The 14,821-nt window shown below is 48.4% G+C and overlaps 1 protein-coding gene across 1 annotated transcript in view; it reads left to right on the top strand.

The window, feature by feature from the left end:
* Nucleotides 1-14,821, top strand: part of DSCC1 (DNA replication and sister chromatid cohesion 1) — a 169,854-nt gene that overhangs the window by 134,708 nt on the left and 20,325 nt on the right. The window lies entirely within an intron of this gene.

Genomic DNA, 14,821 nt, shown 5'->3' with positions numbered 1-14,821 from the left:
GGGTGTTTATGCTTCTACATTCCAGCCACGTTCATTCAATTATATTTTGCATGATCTTTTATCAATAAGGTTATATTCATTGAGATGATCCGTTTCCGAACTCTCTGTGACTTTGTCAAGCACAAGTGAAGAGATCTCTTTTAATACTAAGCCTGTCTGACCAGTGAAGGACCTTGGAGACTGGTTTCTACAGTGGAGTTGCGATTGGTCACAGGGTACCTGAATTGCCACTCAGAGGTGCTGGCGTGACCCATGATATGGGCGCCCTTCGTAGTGCTGTAGGAGCAGAAATGAAGTGTCTGCACTGTCCATCGGCCACACCACTCTCGATTCTCTGTTGTTTGTTTCACTGTTGCATGTGCGCTGCCTCTGACTCCTTTTTTTTAACAGTAATTTTTTATTGATTTGTTTCGAGTATTCCCAATCCCTCATCACATCACGTTATGCCCATCTTTGCCACAGCAAGGGTGAGGATAAATGTAATGAATCTAGCATATCATCAATAGCATACAGCAACATAAATAACAAGAACACCCACCCAACAAACCCTTTGAGATAGTATTTCAAGCTTTAGTCTAATTGCTGACTCTGACTCCCCAGGGATTGTGTTTTAGTGACTGGTGTCATACGCAAGGTCTGCAGGCTCTTAGTCTGTGCCGCATATTGTCAGGAAAGACCTGCCCAAAAACTAGTCACAAACCTAGGCCCTGGCAGCTCTCTCACCAACAGAAGTCAGTCTGTGACCTATGCCCTTCAGGGACAACTTCTCATTGGATGGACCAGATATGAGCCGCTTTGGAACTGCACTGCTTACATCAAGGTGCCACCCACTTTCTCGAGTCTCCTGCCTGGAGGGTCAAAGGTGTTTGTACTTTTTGTCATTGGGTGACAAAGCCTACTCCCTTTTTAGGTCTCGCCTAGACGAAAGCAAAAAGCGAAGCTTTTTGCTGTCTAGGGCGAGACAATTTATGTAATCACTTTCGGGGGAATGTGGACAGCAGACTGTCACGAGCGAGCGTCTCCTGCCGGAGATTCTACCTCGTGAGCGCGCACGTCGCCGTGCCTCATTTTCCCATTCTGAAACCAAGGCACACTCACGCATGCGCACATACACACACTGCATACACACACACACACGCACCCCCCCGTAAACAGACACACGCACCCCCCCTTAAACAGACAGACACACGCACGCACGCACAGACACACTCAAACAGACACACGCGCGTACACCCCCACCCCCACCCTCACCCCCACCCCCACTCACACCCCCACCCCCACTCACACCCCCACTCACACCCCCACCCCCACTCACCGGGCTCCTCTCCACTTACGCATGTGAAGGCACTGTGCTAGAAGGTGCGCTGTCTAAAATCACCGCCGCCTCCCACAGCGGCATTGTATGTAAATTAAAACTTGCCTCCCCGTAAACACCGCCGCAGCCCGGGAAGTTCGGTAGCCTCACAAATCCCGAGCGCAGCTCCTCTGACGTCAGACGAGGAGCCGCGCTGGGATTGGTGCCGGTGGGGCCGTTGCCTGGCAACGGAAGTGTCGTCGACGCCGGGCGGGAGGGGCTTCTTTGCGTAACACATCACATAATCTCCCCGTGTTTACAAGAAAATAAATATTTCCTTGTTTCTTTTGTTAACAATTGTAATTATTTGAACCAATAAACAAATACTCGGAGGATGGGGGACCGCCCCCGCCTTGGCTGAGGAGCCCTATGCGTTCCCTGTCAGGAGAATCGGGTGTGAGCCCCTGGCCTGCGGTGACACCTCCTTTGCAGCCCCAGGGCCCACCTCCGCCAAGCCATATCCTCGGCCCGCTTTGACTCGTCGGACCGCTCGAGCTGCTACTTCAGGCCGGTGTCCCGCAACTAGGCTCATCGGCAGCTGCAGGGGCAGTCGGACGGCGTCTTCCTGGTGTGGGACTCTTCCACGTGCCCCGGAGACTACATGCTGTCCGTGTCCGAGAACTTGCACTTCTCCCACTACATCATCAACTCGCTGCTGCCTTCGAGGCGCTTCAAGATCGGCAACCAGGAGTTCGACAATCTGCCGGCGCTGCTCGAGTTCTACAAGATCGACTACCTGGACACCACCGTGCTGACTGAGCCGGACGCCAGGTAACACCCGGACTGGGTGGGGGTGTGGGCAGGTAGCGTTTGTGAAGGGCTGGCAGGGTGGCGGGATCCACAATAGGGCAGCCAGCGGTAATCGTAATGGTAGTTACGAAGCGTGAACTACCCCCTGCCGAGGCGTTATCAGATGACCCCTTGTCACTAACGATGCAGTTTTCAACTCCTGAGCGTTGGTTCGTTTGGGTCAGTACAACGAGCCCAGGACTGCTGCTCCCAGAATGCATTGTGTAAAGCAGTCCAGGACAGGAGCTGTGTTCTCGGTGGCTGTCATCTGGTAGCCTTAGGTACGTTTAAGTTGTTTGTGGGTGTCATTTAACTGTTTAGCGCTTTTAGGTAAGGTGGGGGGGGGGGTCTCGAGTACAGACCGAGATGGAGCATGACACTAATAGTTTGAAGCAAATTTTCCCTTAGCATTTTGGGTCCGTAAAGAACCAACCAGGTGACAACCGGGAAATGGGAAGGGAATCTCTGTTTGGTTAAAATCAGAACATCCAGGCGTAAGGTTGGTGTATGCTAGTAGAACGAGTCTCCGTCACCATGGCCCCATCAGATAGCTTGGCCATCACAAGGAGGATCTCACGCCCTCCATTGCTTAGAGGATTCGTAAGACAACTTGTCTCTTCCGGTGCCGTTTTGTGAGCGCTCGTTGTCCTGTTTTCAGAGCTCGTTGTGGTCCGGGGGGCCGGTAACTGCCCCACACCGTCCACCGGGGGAGAAGAAAGCCGCAAAAACACAGAGGTGAAGGAAACAAACACGGATAGGAGTCGAGAAAGAAACAGGCCCGTACTGGCGAGCAGAAAACACCAAAGAATGAATTAAATACAAACAACAGGGATAAAAAAATAATGGCATGTTCGCATGTATTTGCATTTAAGAATCAGCTCCGACACCCACTACGCAAAAACGTATCTTATGCAATTATACATTTTTATAACACATAGGGGTGTGTGATAATCACTCGCCTCCAGCGGGTGAGGCACGGGGTCTGTGAAATGTGGGAGACTTCACAATCTGAGGGGCACCCCATTTTACGTAACTTTACGCCACTGAGCAAGGCGGCCCTTTTTGTCCACACTGCAGTACCTGACGTTAGGGGCAAGCGGGTCGGGTTGCGAGGCCCTAGGCCCATGCTTCTCAAATCTTTCCATACACTTTTAAATTGCCACTTCACGGCATGACATAGCAATGCGGTGGGGTGACTCGACAGTGGCACAGCATGATTAACCTGTCTCAAAAAAGCTTTCAAGATGTGGCCACACCCACCGCCTATTCCACCTGGACAGCAGAAAAGCTGAGTCCCACAGCCTGTAAGGCGTTTTCTTAGGGCGCGGGATCCTTTCACTGCTGCCGAACAGCATGCATGGTCCGGACATTGTAATTAAGTTTAATGTTGCTAGCCATCTGGGTATTACTGAAGCAGGTTACAACATTTACACAACACAAGCCAAGCTTGTGATCTCCAGCATATTCATTTTTTTATTTCCATTTAATGCTCTTTGGAACAACAATTTTATATTACTTGTGTGTATTACCACTGGCCAGAATTTCAAAGACTTATATTCACGCAGGTGAAATAATACTATTGTGATTAGGGCCGATTTTTGGAGTCTGACCGTTTATTTCCTCCTGTTACATGTGGTATAATTTTAAGCAAATGATTGGCGTGGCAGATATGATGTAAGGTGCCCACTGCCCCAAATGAAATCACATGAAGTGGTATATCACAACTTCTGGACTAAGAGGTGTGGTTCTTCAATTTTTTATCCTGTACCCCCAGTAATGCCTGGCTCCTGTTGTCACACAGGGGATGCAGCTACCCTTCCTCCTTCTGTTCCGGGGACCTGCAGCTTCCAGCTCCCCCCTCCTAACATCAAGCCCCGTTTTTATTTACCGAATCACATGCTCATGCTGCTGCCTGGTTTGTCTACATGCACACAGGCAGAATCACTCGGTACAAAATGGCTCCTGTTCACTCGTCAGTACGGTCTTGCGCCGCCCCACCTTCCCCCTGCCAAATACATTCATTCCAAAACTGCTTATTTTCATATCAGACTCACTTCTCACATCTGGGATAGCAGGGGCACCTTCCACAGTGATTAGTGCTTCACAAAAAATAATTCTCGGCTAGCGCTCAGAAGCCTTGAAGCTTTGAGTGAATGACACTGCAGTTTGATGCCCCGCTCGCCTTTGATGCTGATTTTATTAAGACTCACTTGGAGCTCTAAACTGTCACTTGATCTTTCTTTGGGTCATTTCGTTTGACCGGAAGGACTAACATATCTGTGAAACCCTCTTCTTTTATAGTTTGAGCATCGTCTTCGTTTAGCAGGATAACATTATATATTTGAAAATACAAATATCCGGGAAGAGCAGAGAGCAAATCTCCGCGATGTTGGGCATTCTCCTATCATAAAGGAAGCGTGTTGGTGGGACCTGTGGCATCTAACGCATCATTTAACCCTATATGCGTGGGCACCTACCACAATAATGTATAGGATGAGTTTGTTCCGTTCCCGTTTTTAATTTGATGTAAAACTCAAATCACTGCACACTCTCTACTACACACTCTCTACTACAGTCACTACTCTCTACTACAAACTCCCTACTACAGTCACTACTCTCTACTACACATTCTGCTACACACTCTCTACTACAGTCACTACTCTCTGCTACGCACTCTACTCTCTACTACACACTCTACTACACACTCTACTACTACACACTCTACTACACACTCTCTACTACACACTCTACTACACACTCTCTACTACAGTCACTACTCTCTACTACACACTCTACTACACACTCTCTACACACTCACTACTACAGCCACTACTCTCTTCTACACACTCTATACTACACACTCTCTACTACACACTATCTACTACAGTCACTACTCTCTACTACACTCTCTACTACACTCTCTACTACACTCTCTACTACACTCTCTACTACACTCTACATTATACACTCTACATTATACACTCTACATTACACACTCTACATTACACACTCTCTATACACACTCTCTACTACACACTCTACACTACACACTCTACATTACACACTCTACATTACACACTCTGCTACACACACGCTCTACTACACACTCTACTACACACCCTCTACTACTCTCTACTACTCTACTACACATTATCTAATACTCTACTACACACTCACTACTTTCTACATCACTCTACTACAGACTCTCCACTCTCTACTCCACACTCTCTACTTCAATCTCTCTACCTCAATCTCTCTACTTCACATTCTGTATTACACACTCTCTACTACACACTCACTACTCTCTACTACACACTCTCTACTACACTCTACTACACTCCCTACTACACACTCTCCTACACACTCTACTACACACTCTACTACACACTCACCACTCTACTACACACTCACTACTCTCTACTGCTCACTCTCTACTACACACTCTCTACTACACACTCTCTACTACACACTCTCTACTACAAACTCTAGTACACACTCGAGTACACACTCACTACTCTACTACACACTCTACTACTCACTACTCTCTCTACTCACTCTCTACTACTCACTCTCTACTACAGTCACTACTCTCTACTACACTCACTACTCTCTACTACATACTCTACTACACACTCACTACTCTACTACACACTCACTACTCTACTACACACTCACTACTCTCTACTACACACTCTCTACTACACACTCACTACTCACTACTACTCACTCTACTACTCTCTCTACTACTCACTCTCTACTACTCACTCTCTACTGCTCATGACAATGCCATTTATTTATCTGTTTCCAAAACCAACACATAAATAAAACATTTGTCATTTACAATGCCAAAAGCGCTAACTTTTGCAAAGGAGAGACCGTTGCATTGTAAATGCTTGTTATGTAGGTATAAGGAATGTCAAGGCAATGGCTTCCTTCTTTTTATTAAACACATTTTATTTGTCAAAACATCACATCTGACGCAGAGCTCTGTGACTCAGAAGCTTCTGCCGCATCAATACATATCAATTGAATTTGTCCATTTTCATATATTTTCAGGAGAAAATGAAGAACAATACAGATAAAATCTGAACCCTATAACTGTAACATCCCTAACCCAACCCCCACCCCCCAGCGCACTGTCGACCATTCCAGAGCAACACATCATATCGCTGACTGCAATTGTAACACATCAGTACCTACAAGGCAGCTATCCTGTGATGGCTCCCTTTTTAATGCCCTCCTGTTCACATGCATGAAGTGAACAACTTAATTTGTTGACTCATAGAAACCATGAGAAACAAGCCCCTCAGAACATTACCAAATGATAAAACAATGACATACAAACCAATCAAAAAGATTAAACATTTACAGTGTCTGCCCCTAAATACTGATTGTAAAAAAGGAGAAAGTCACATATGTGCACTTAAGTATTTCACTTAAATATTAGATATCTATAACCCATTACCATTGTGATAATTCTGATAACCTATCTAGCCGCATGGAACTGGCGCGCTTCCCTGGGCCTACTTACTAGAATAACTAAACCGTGATACCCCCTAGTCACAGCAGGGGCCCTATGTATGTATGTATGTATGTATTTGAGCTTATATAGCGCACAGCTACCCGCAGTGGGTTTCCCGGCGCTTGCTTAGGGAACCCGTCCTGGTATTCCCCTGTGAGATAACGCCGGCAGGGTATCCACAAGGTGAAAGCCAGGCATCCCGCCGCGAGGGGCCGTTGTGGAGATTAAGCAAGCTATTGCCCAGAGTCGCAGAGTGTGAACCCGTGAGTCGAGAAGGCACCGGAGCGAGAATTGTCGAGTCCATGGACATTTTAGGACTCAAGACCCCGCCGAGGCGGGGAATTGAACCCTGGTCCAGGGCCGATCTCAGCTTCCGGGTCTGCCACCTCTAACCCCTGAGCCACACTTCTCCACAATGATGCACCAGTAAGTATCTCCAGCACTTTAATCAATAAAGATGATTTTTGAGGCTCTAGGCTTTGACACAAATTATGAAACAAATGTAACCAGTCAACCACACAGTATATTCAAAGATGCAGTGAAACGGAATTAAAGTATCTGTGTGCAAAAGCGTAGCTGGTTATCCTTAAATAGAGATATAAGATCGTACCTCTCTTTGAGCATTGCACTACAGACGCATATTAAGTCTATAAGTTCTTCTGATTTATACCTATCGAGTGAATATCGCAATTTTTATTTCGTATGAGGCTTTCAAGAATTCCTTAAACTTGTTAACCGTAAGAAATTAGTTCTTCTATTGGTATCTGACTAGACACGTGAATGTACTTTGTAAAATATATACCTGCCTTCTTTTCTCTAAGTCAGTGAAGTAGCAGTTTTTGCCGCATAATGTTGGTAGGCAGGGAACCTAATTGCAGCACCAGACCAGAACCACTGAAGATTGAATTGATTTTGACATAACTCAAAGTACTGTTGTGGAAGGTTCTTTGTTACTAATGAAAGGCTTGTGATTTTAAATCATATAAATTCTTATATGTTTGACACTTCAGAAGATCTTATTTGTGCCCTGTATAACGAATGGGCCATATCCGCATTCATAAGCTATGTTTTTGATGCAGTTTACTTTCTGAAACTATGCTGAGACCGGAGACCATTTTTAAAATACGCCAAAACAAAAACTCATTATATCTAATCTTTTTCCGGTTTGCAAAGCTAAAGTTACCTACTTGCACCGCCCAGCTTTAGTCATCACAGTCCACTGCGGCATTGCTCAAAAACTCAAAGTTTTTATCAAAGGCTCTTAAATCTACAGCAGCATTTTGAAAGCAACTTCTTGCTGAGAAACTTTAGTCTGGTTTTTATTTTCGGTGAGGCACAAACGCCGAAAGAGGTGCCCACAGCAAGGGATAAAAGTAAAGGTGAGTTGTGTGCATTATTCTCAGAGTGACATCATCGATCGTTAAACACTTTTCAAATGGTTGGTGCCCCATGCAAGAGCGAGGTGAGCGCACTCCATTCCTGTAAAACATACCCCCAAAATTGGAAGGATTCATCTCTGCAAGTGCAGATATCCCCTCGTGTGCTGAGTCCCCCAAAGTTCTGCTCTCTCCAGGCTCTGTAATGTTTACTTGGTCCCACCTGTGCTTATCCTGGAAGCTCGCAATGCTGGCTCAGGCAATCAGGATGCAAGCAGTACCTACTGTGTCAGGCCTACATTGTAACTCCAAAGCGCCTGTGAAGCAGGTCCATGAAGCAGTCTTGGTTAGTTGCACAGCTGGTCTGCCTGTGCTAGGTGACATTGGGCAATGGATACTATTGGCCGAAGTGCCTACTTGCTGTAGGGTGTTAACGGGTATTAAGTGCCAGTACCCCTCATCTCTGACTGAGGCCCTTAATTATGGGACAGGTACCACACATCAACTAACGACCTCCGCGAAGGACAACAAGGCTTTATTTACTGAGCTAGTAATGAGTGTCATGTTAAAAACAAGCATTAGAAATGCAATAGGTCTCGCAGCATTAGAGTTAGTGCTTTTAGAATTGTTTATGGGTTTTTTTGTAAATCTTTAGCATGAGGTTGAGGGTGAGTGAGGGTGAGGGGTTGAGGGTGAGTGAGGGTGAGGCTGAGGGGTTGAGGGTGAGTGAGGGTGAGTGAGGGGTTGAGGGTGAGTGAGGGGTTGAGGGTGAGTGAGGGGTTGAGGGTGAGTGAGGGTGAGTGAGGAGTTGAGGGTGAGTGAGGGTGAGTGAGGGTGAGTGAGGGGTTGAGGGTGAGTGAGGGTGAGGGGTTGAGGGTGGGTGAGGGGTTGAGGGTGGGTGAGGGTGAGGGGTTGAGGGTGAGTGAGGGTGAGGGTGAGTGAGGGGTTGAGGGTGAGGGTGAGTGAGGGTGAGGGTGAGTGAGGGTGAGTGAGGGGTTGAGGGTGAGTGAGGGGTTGAGGGTGAGTGAGGGTGAGTGAGGGGTTGAGGGTGAGTGAGGGTGAGGGGTTGAGGGTGGGTGAGGGGTTGAGGGTGAGTGAGGGGTTGAGGGTGAGTGAGGGTGAGTGAGGGGTTGAGGGTGAGTGAGGGTGAGGGGTTGAGGGTGGGTGAGGGGTTGAGGGTGGGTGAGGGTGAGGAGTGCGCTCGCTGCGTGCTTCTTCAGATTTCACGGGAGGCTTGCCAGTCTCAAAATCGCGATAAGTAGGGGGGGGGCTGCTTGACGTACAAGGTAGCAGGGCTTTGGTATCCAGGAACACGCAGACTCTTGGGGGACTCCCAGCTGTACTCAAAGGAGGCGAGAGATGAGCCGCGATTTGGAACCCATATATCCCGCCGCAGGACCGTATTACATACAGGAAAGAGGACGAGTTCTACCTTACCTTACGAGACAGTAACCAGAAACATTGAACGTCTGCTGCAAGCGAGGGGAAATTATGAAAGCGATGGGAAATTAGGAAATCGAGGTACAAAAGCGCCGATACATATGCTGCCACGAGGAAAAATATCCAACACCCTACGGACGAATCGATTACGGTTGCGTACAAGGAAATGACATATGAAAGCAATACATTAATAACTGCACGTAGTATTAAAGAAACAGTTACTGCGCTATGCCCGGGAGTTAGACGGGAAATGTATAATATTTTGATTAGTGAGAGTCCAAATAAAGAACATCACCCCGTACGATTACAAAAAAAGCAGCACACAACTTTGCGGCAGTGTTTCAAAAAGTAAGCACTAATTACACACTTGTTGCAGTCACTTTTCTCACTATACCATAATTTGAAACACTCGCTACAGTATTTACAAGTATACAAACCGCGAGCGGGTTAAGTTACTGTACCAGTGTAAAATGAACAATTTAAAAGAAACGAGGATAAAGGCAACAAACGGAGCTGTTGTGACAATACCTTTTCAAATTGGCGAGCACGTCAAAAAGTCGATGGTACACTATCAAAAAAGATGGTCTTTTCTATATTAAAAATGGTTTTTCGTCGTATAGGAATAAAGTACAACTTTTGGCATTTTACCAAACCACATCAGGGGTTCCAGCCGGGTATTGCAGCAGAGGTCACCTCTCCGGGGAATGTCACTCAGCACCGGCGTGGACCAGATCTGCTTTTACCGAAGAAGAGGAAGCAGCAGCAGCAAACTGTGTCACCTGGCAGCAAGGCGATGGCCATCAGCAACACGCCACTACTTCCGTTATCTACAGAGCGGTCATCCAGGAAGTGTGGCGCCGTCAAAAGGAAACACCTGCCTCCTGCCCCCACGGCGGCTCGAGGTGCCAAGCCCCCAAACAGAAAAAAAGAGCGTGAACTCTAGAAGTCTTGAAGGGCATCTCCGTGAGCAACGGAGCCGATGAAATTGGCAATAAGAACAAGCAAGACGGAGGGAAGAGAGGGGAGGGGGGAGGAGAAATGCGACACGGCGCGAGGGGAGGGGGGAGGAGAAATGCGACACGGCGGGAGGGGGCGGAGCGGGTAAAACACGACGGACGTGCACGCGCCCGTGACTTTTAAGGTCAATGCGCATGCGCATAAGCTTAATGCGCATGCGCATTGACCTTAAAAGTCACGGGCACTGCAAGGAATCGCCACGATTCCTTGCAGTGTGGATAAAGAGTGGATAACTCGCAATACTCTCGAGTACCTCGTAATATTGGAGAAGTTTCACTTGAACGTTTCAGGTAGGAGGTGGACCCGACATCAAAACACCGCTAAGTCACTGAATATGGTCTCAGTTGCATAACTGAGAGCCCAAAACCGTGACTCCAGGATCACGTTGTGCTGAGCAAGTGGGAAAACCAGGCCCCAGCCCTGGAGCAGAGAACAAAGCGGCAACAGATAGAGGTGGCCAGAGCACTGTGCCCAGAACCGGTACTCTGTTCCCCCACTGTCAACAGTGGGACTCCCGCATGGCTCACCCTGGTAACAGTCTACTGACTGAATGACCATTCAAGGTTCAAGTTTAGGTCCTTCTCCGCTGTTGGGCCTGACTACCCGCCTAACACATTAATTCTAAGTTCTGTTGGTCTGCTTTGCTCAACGAAGCAAGAGTAATTCTTTAAACCTGAGGTACTTGGAGTGCGCTGCAGTGTATGATTCTTGCATCTGTCCATTCCCTCCTGGTAGTTTTTGCACAGGACTCCGCTGGTGCTCATTCGGACGCCAGACAAGGAAGCCGCGGGGATCTGTTCTGCAGGGAGTTAAAGGAGCTACACAGGGCCACAGTAGAGCTAATGCACAACTAAGATAACAGGCACATGGCTGTTTCATCGTAGCATTTCTAAAAGCAAACTGGATCAGTTATGAAAGATGATGTGTTTTTTTGATTATGCAAGACCGCATGTGATTGAGATTACCAGGGGCAGCATGAAAGTGTTAAATGGTAATAGACCGCGAGAGGAGGAGAAAATGCAAAGAAAATGCTTCGGTACTCAATTTCGCTTTTTTTTTAATCATACCAGGTCCGATGACGCTGCTGAGAGAGGGGAGCTATTAAAAGATTGCAGGAGCTAAAATCAATAAACGAACAGCCTCTGCAAGGTCCGCTGGCTGGAGCTCTCATTCTGAAGACTGGTATAGCCAGCAGTTCATCTTAAAGTGCCCGATTTCCAGAAAATCTAGAATCAACTACTCTCTAAGAATTATTTCCAGTGACAGGGTCTTACCCCATGAACCAAAGGCATGCAACCACAGAGCTGCCAAACACCAGACGTTTTTGAACCTGAGCAGTCATCCACTACGCTTTGAAGATTCCCTCTAAAAGACTAACAAAATTCTATTACAAAAAAAGAAAAGATCTCACATTCCTGAGACGTCCATTTTGAATAGCCGGGCCTTTGACGTCTAAAACCTATAGAAATTGAGGTTCTGTGACAAAAGCCCATTCTTTAGGGTCTGGCTTGAGCGGCCATCACTTTGGACGGCCAATGCAGGGTTCAGACATTTTGTCCTTAAAGAGATTACTCCTACCGTCCTCTGTCCTCGGTTGCTGGGGGAACATGTAGTTTGTGAGCACCGTTTTCTGTGTCTCCGAGTCCACTTCCTTTTGCAGGGGGATGAGCGGCTTTGACTAACAAGGTACACGAAAGCCAGGGAGCATACATATTTTTGCTTACTTTATTACTGGAAAGTGACATTACAATGTCACAAGTCAAGGGATTGCACCGGCAATGGCACTTAGGACCCTGTTAAACAAGAAAGGGTGGAGGGGGCAGGGGAGGAGGGGTCCGGGGAGGAGGGAAGGGCCAGAGGGACTTGATGGGAGTGGTGGGGAGGAGGGGGAGGGTATAGAGAGAGAGAGGAGGAGAGACAGGACAGGGGGAAGCAGCAGAGACACGGCGGGTAAAATAAACAAATAACACGGCGGGCAGGGGAGGGGGCGGAGAGGGGGAGAGGAGAAATGCGACACGGAGGGAAGGGGAGGGGGCGGAGCGGGGAGGGGGCGGAGAGGGGAGAGGTGTTAAACAACTATGCCCTCATGTAAAAGAGACTATCCTTTGAGCAGTCAGGGTACAAAAATGTGAAGAATTTAAAAGTTGTGGGTGAGTCAATCACACGTGTCCGAGCCCGTTGGGAGCTGCACTTCACAGGCGGAGTTGTCGGCTCCCGACGGCAGCGTGGGGCAAAGCTGTAGAAATCTGGAAAACAAAACTGCAGCACATGTCATGCCACACTAGCTCCCAGCGCCACCCAGTGGGATGGGAGTGGAGAAGAGAGACTTGTGGGTTTCAGTTTAGGGCATGTTGCTGCTGCTGTGTGCGCCTTTTACAAGGGCACGAGTTTTCTTATCCTGCTAGTTACATGGGTCATTATGTTTTTGATTTTCTCCTCAAAAAGAAACCAGAGGAGTGCTTCGGGCGGCCATTATGGCTGGAAATGTGGCAGACTGGCAGTCAAGGAAGTGGCAGCAGGGGGCGGAGCGGGGAGAGAAATGTAATTGACACGGCCGGCCGGTCGTGAAACTGAAAGCATGGCCGGCCGTGAAAGCCTTTGATGCGGCAGGGGGAAATGCGAGACGGCGGGAAGGGGGCGGAGCGGGTAATCAAAGACGGACATGCACGCGCCCGTGACTTTTAAGGTCAATGCGCATGCGCATAAGCTTAATGCGCATGCGCATGGACCTTAAAAGTCACGGGCACTGCAAGGAATCGCCACGATTCCTTGCAGTGCAGATAAAGTGTGGATAACTCGCAATACTCTCGCCTTGCTCGATGCGCATGCGCATCGACAGGCGAGACCTAATAAAATAAAAGCATATGCATGTATCTGAATATACGTATTTCATGTGAAAAATGTTTCTGTAAACGTTTCATTCACATGGGCAGGGTTGAAAGTTTTAGTTTTACTTTGACTAAAGTTGATAACTCCACGGGTAAGTGAGAAACAGCATTTCAAAAGAATATGCTGTGGCTAAAGTGCCTTGTTTGGTACAGAATGTTCACCCAATCGCATCAATAGAAATGACATCGGTAAATGGTATGTCTTTTTACAATACATTACAACCTGCCTATTACTCAATCATTCAATCAATCAATCAGGGCATTTTTTAAGCGCACTACATACCCGTGAGGGTCTGAAGGCGCTGGGATGGGGCGTGCTGCTACTGATCGAAGAGCCAGGTCTTGAGAAGTCCTCTGAAGGCCAGGAGGTCTTGGGTCTGCCGTAAGTTGGTGGGGAGGGTGTTCCAGGTCTTGGCGGCGAGGTGGGAGAACGATCTGCTGCCGGCGGTTGTTCTTCGGATGCGCGGGACTGTGGCGAGGGCAAGGCCGGCGGAGCAGAGCTTGCGGGTAGGGGCGGAGAAGCTGATTCGTCTGTTGAGGTATGCTGGGCCAGCGTTGTGGAGGGCCTTGTGTGCGTGGATGAGGAGCTTGAAGGTTATCCTCTTGTTGACGGGGAGAAAGTGTAGGTCTCTCAGGCAGGGTGTGATGTGGCTGCGGCGGGGGATGTGGAAGATCAGTCGTACCGAGGCGTTCTGGATGCATTGCAGCCGTCTCAGGAGTTTGTTTGATTTTCCTGCGTAGAGGGCATTTCCGTAGTCCAGCCTTCTGGAGACGAGGGCCTGGGTGACTGTTTTGGTTGGGATCCACTTGAAGATCCTGCGGAGCATTCGTAGGGTGTTGAAGCAAGATGAGGAGACGGCGTTGACCTGTTTAGTCATGGAGAGGGTGGAGTCGCGGATGACCCCCAGGTTGCGTGCGTGGTCAGTGGGTGTTGGGGCTGTTCCCAGTGATGTCGGCCACCAGGAGCCGTCCCAGGCTGAAGGGGTGGAGCCGAGGATGAGGACCTCCATCTTGTCCGAGTTCAGCTTCAGTCGGCTGTTCCTCATCCATTCGGCGACGGGCTTCATTCCTTCGTGGAGGTTGGTTTTGGCGGTGTGAGGGTCTTTGGTGAGGGAGATGATCAGCTGAGTGTCGTTGGCGTAGGAGATGATGTTGAGGTTGTGCTGTTGGGCGATGTAGGTGAGGGGTGCCATTTAGATGTTGAACAGCATTGGGCTGAGGGAAGAGCCCTGGGGTACGCCGCAGATGATCTCGGTGGCGGTGTAGCGTAAGGGTGGGAGGCGGACGCTCTGAGTTCTGCCGGAGAGGAAGGATGTGGTCCAGTCCAGGGCCTTCTCTTGAATCCCCGCTTCGTGTAGGCGTGTTCGTAGTGTGAGGTGGGAGACCATGTCGAAGGCGGCTGACAGGTCCAGGAGTATGAGTGCTGCCGTTTCTC

This window comes from Lissotriton vulgaris, chromosome 4_1 (assembly GCF_964263255.1).
Source record: "Lissotriton vulgaris chromosome 4_1, aLisVul1.2, whole genome shotgun sequence".
Lineage (NCBI taxonomy): Eukaryota > Metazoa > Chordata > Amphibia > Caudata > Salamandridae > Lissotriton > Lissotriton vulgaris.
Note: the sequence above shows the minus strand (reverse complement) of the source record. Positions and strands in the feature narration are given on the sequence as shown.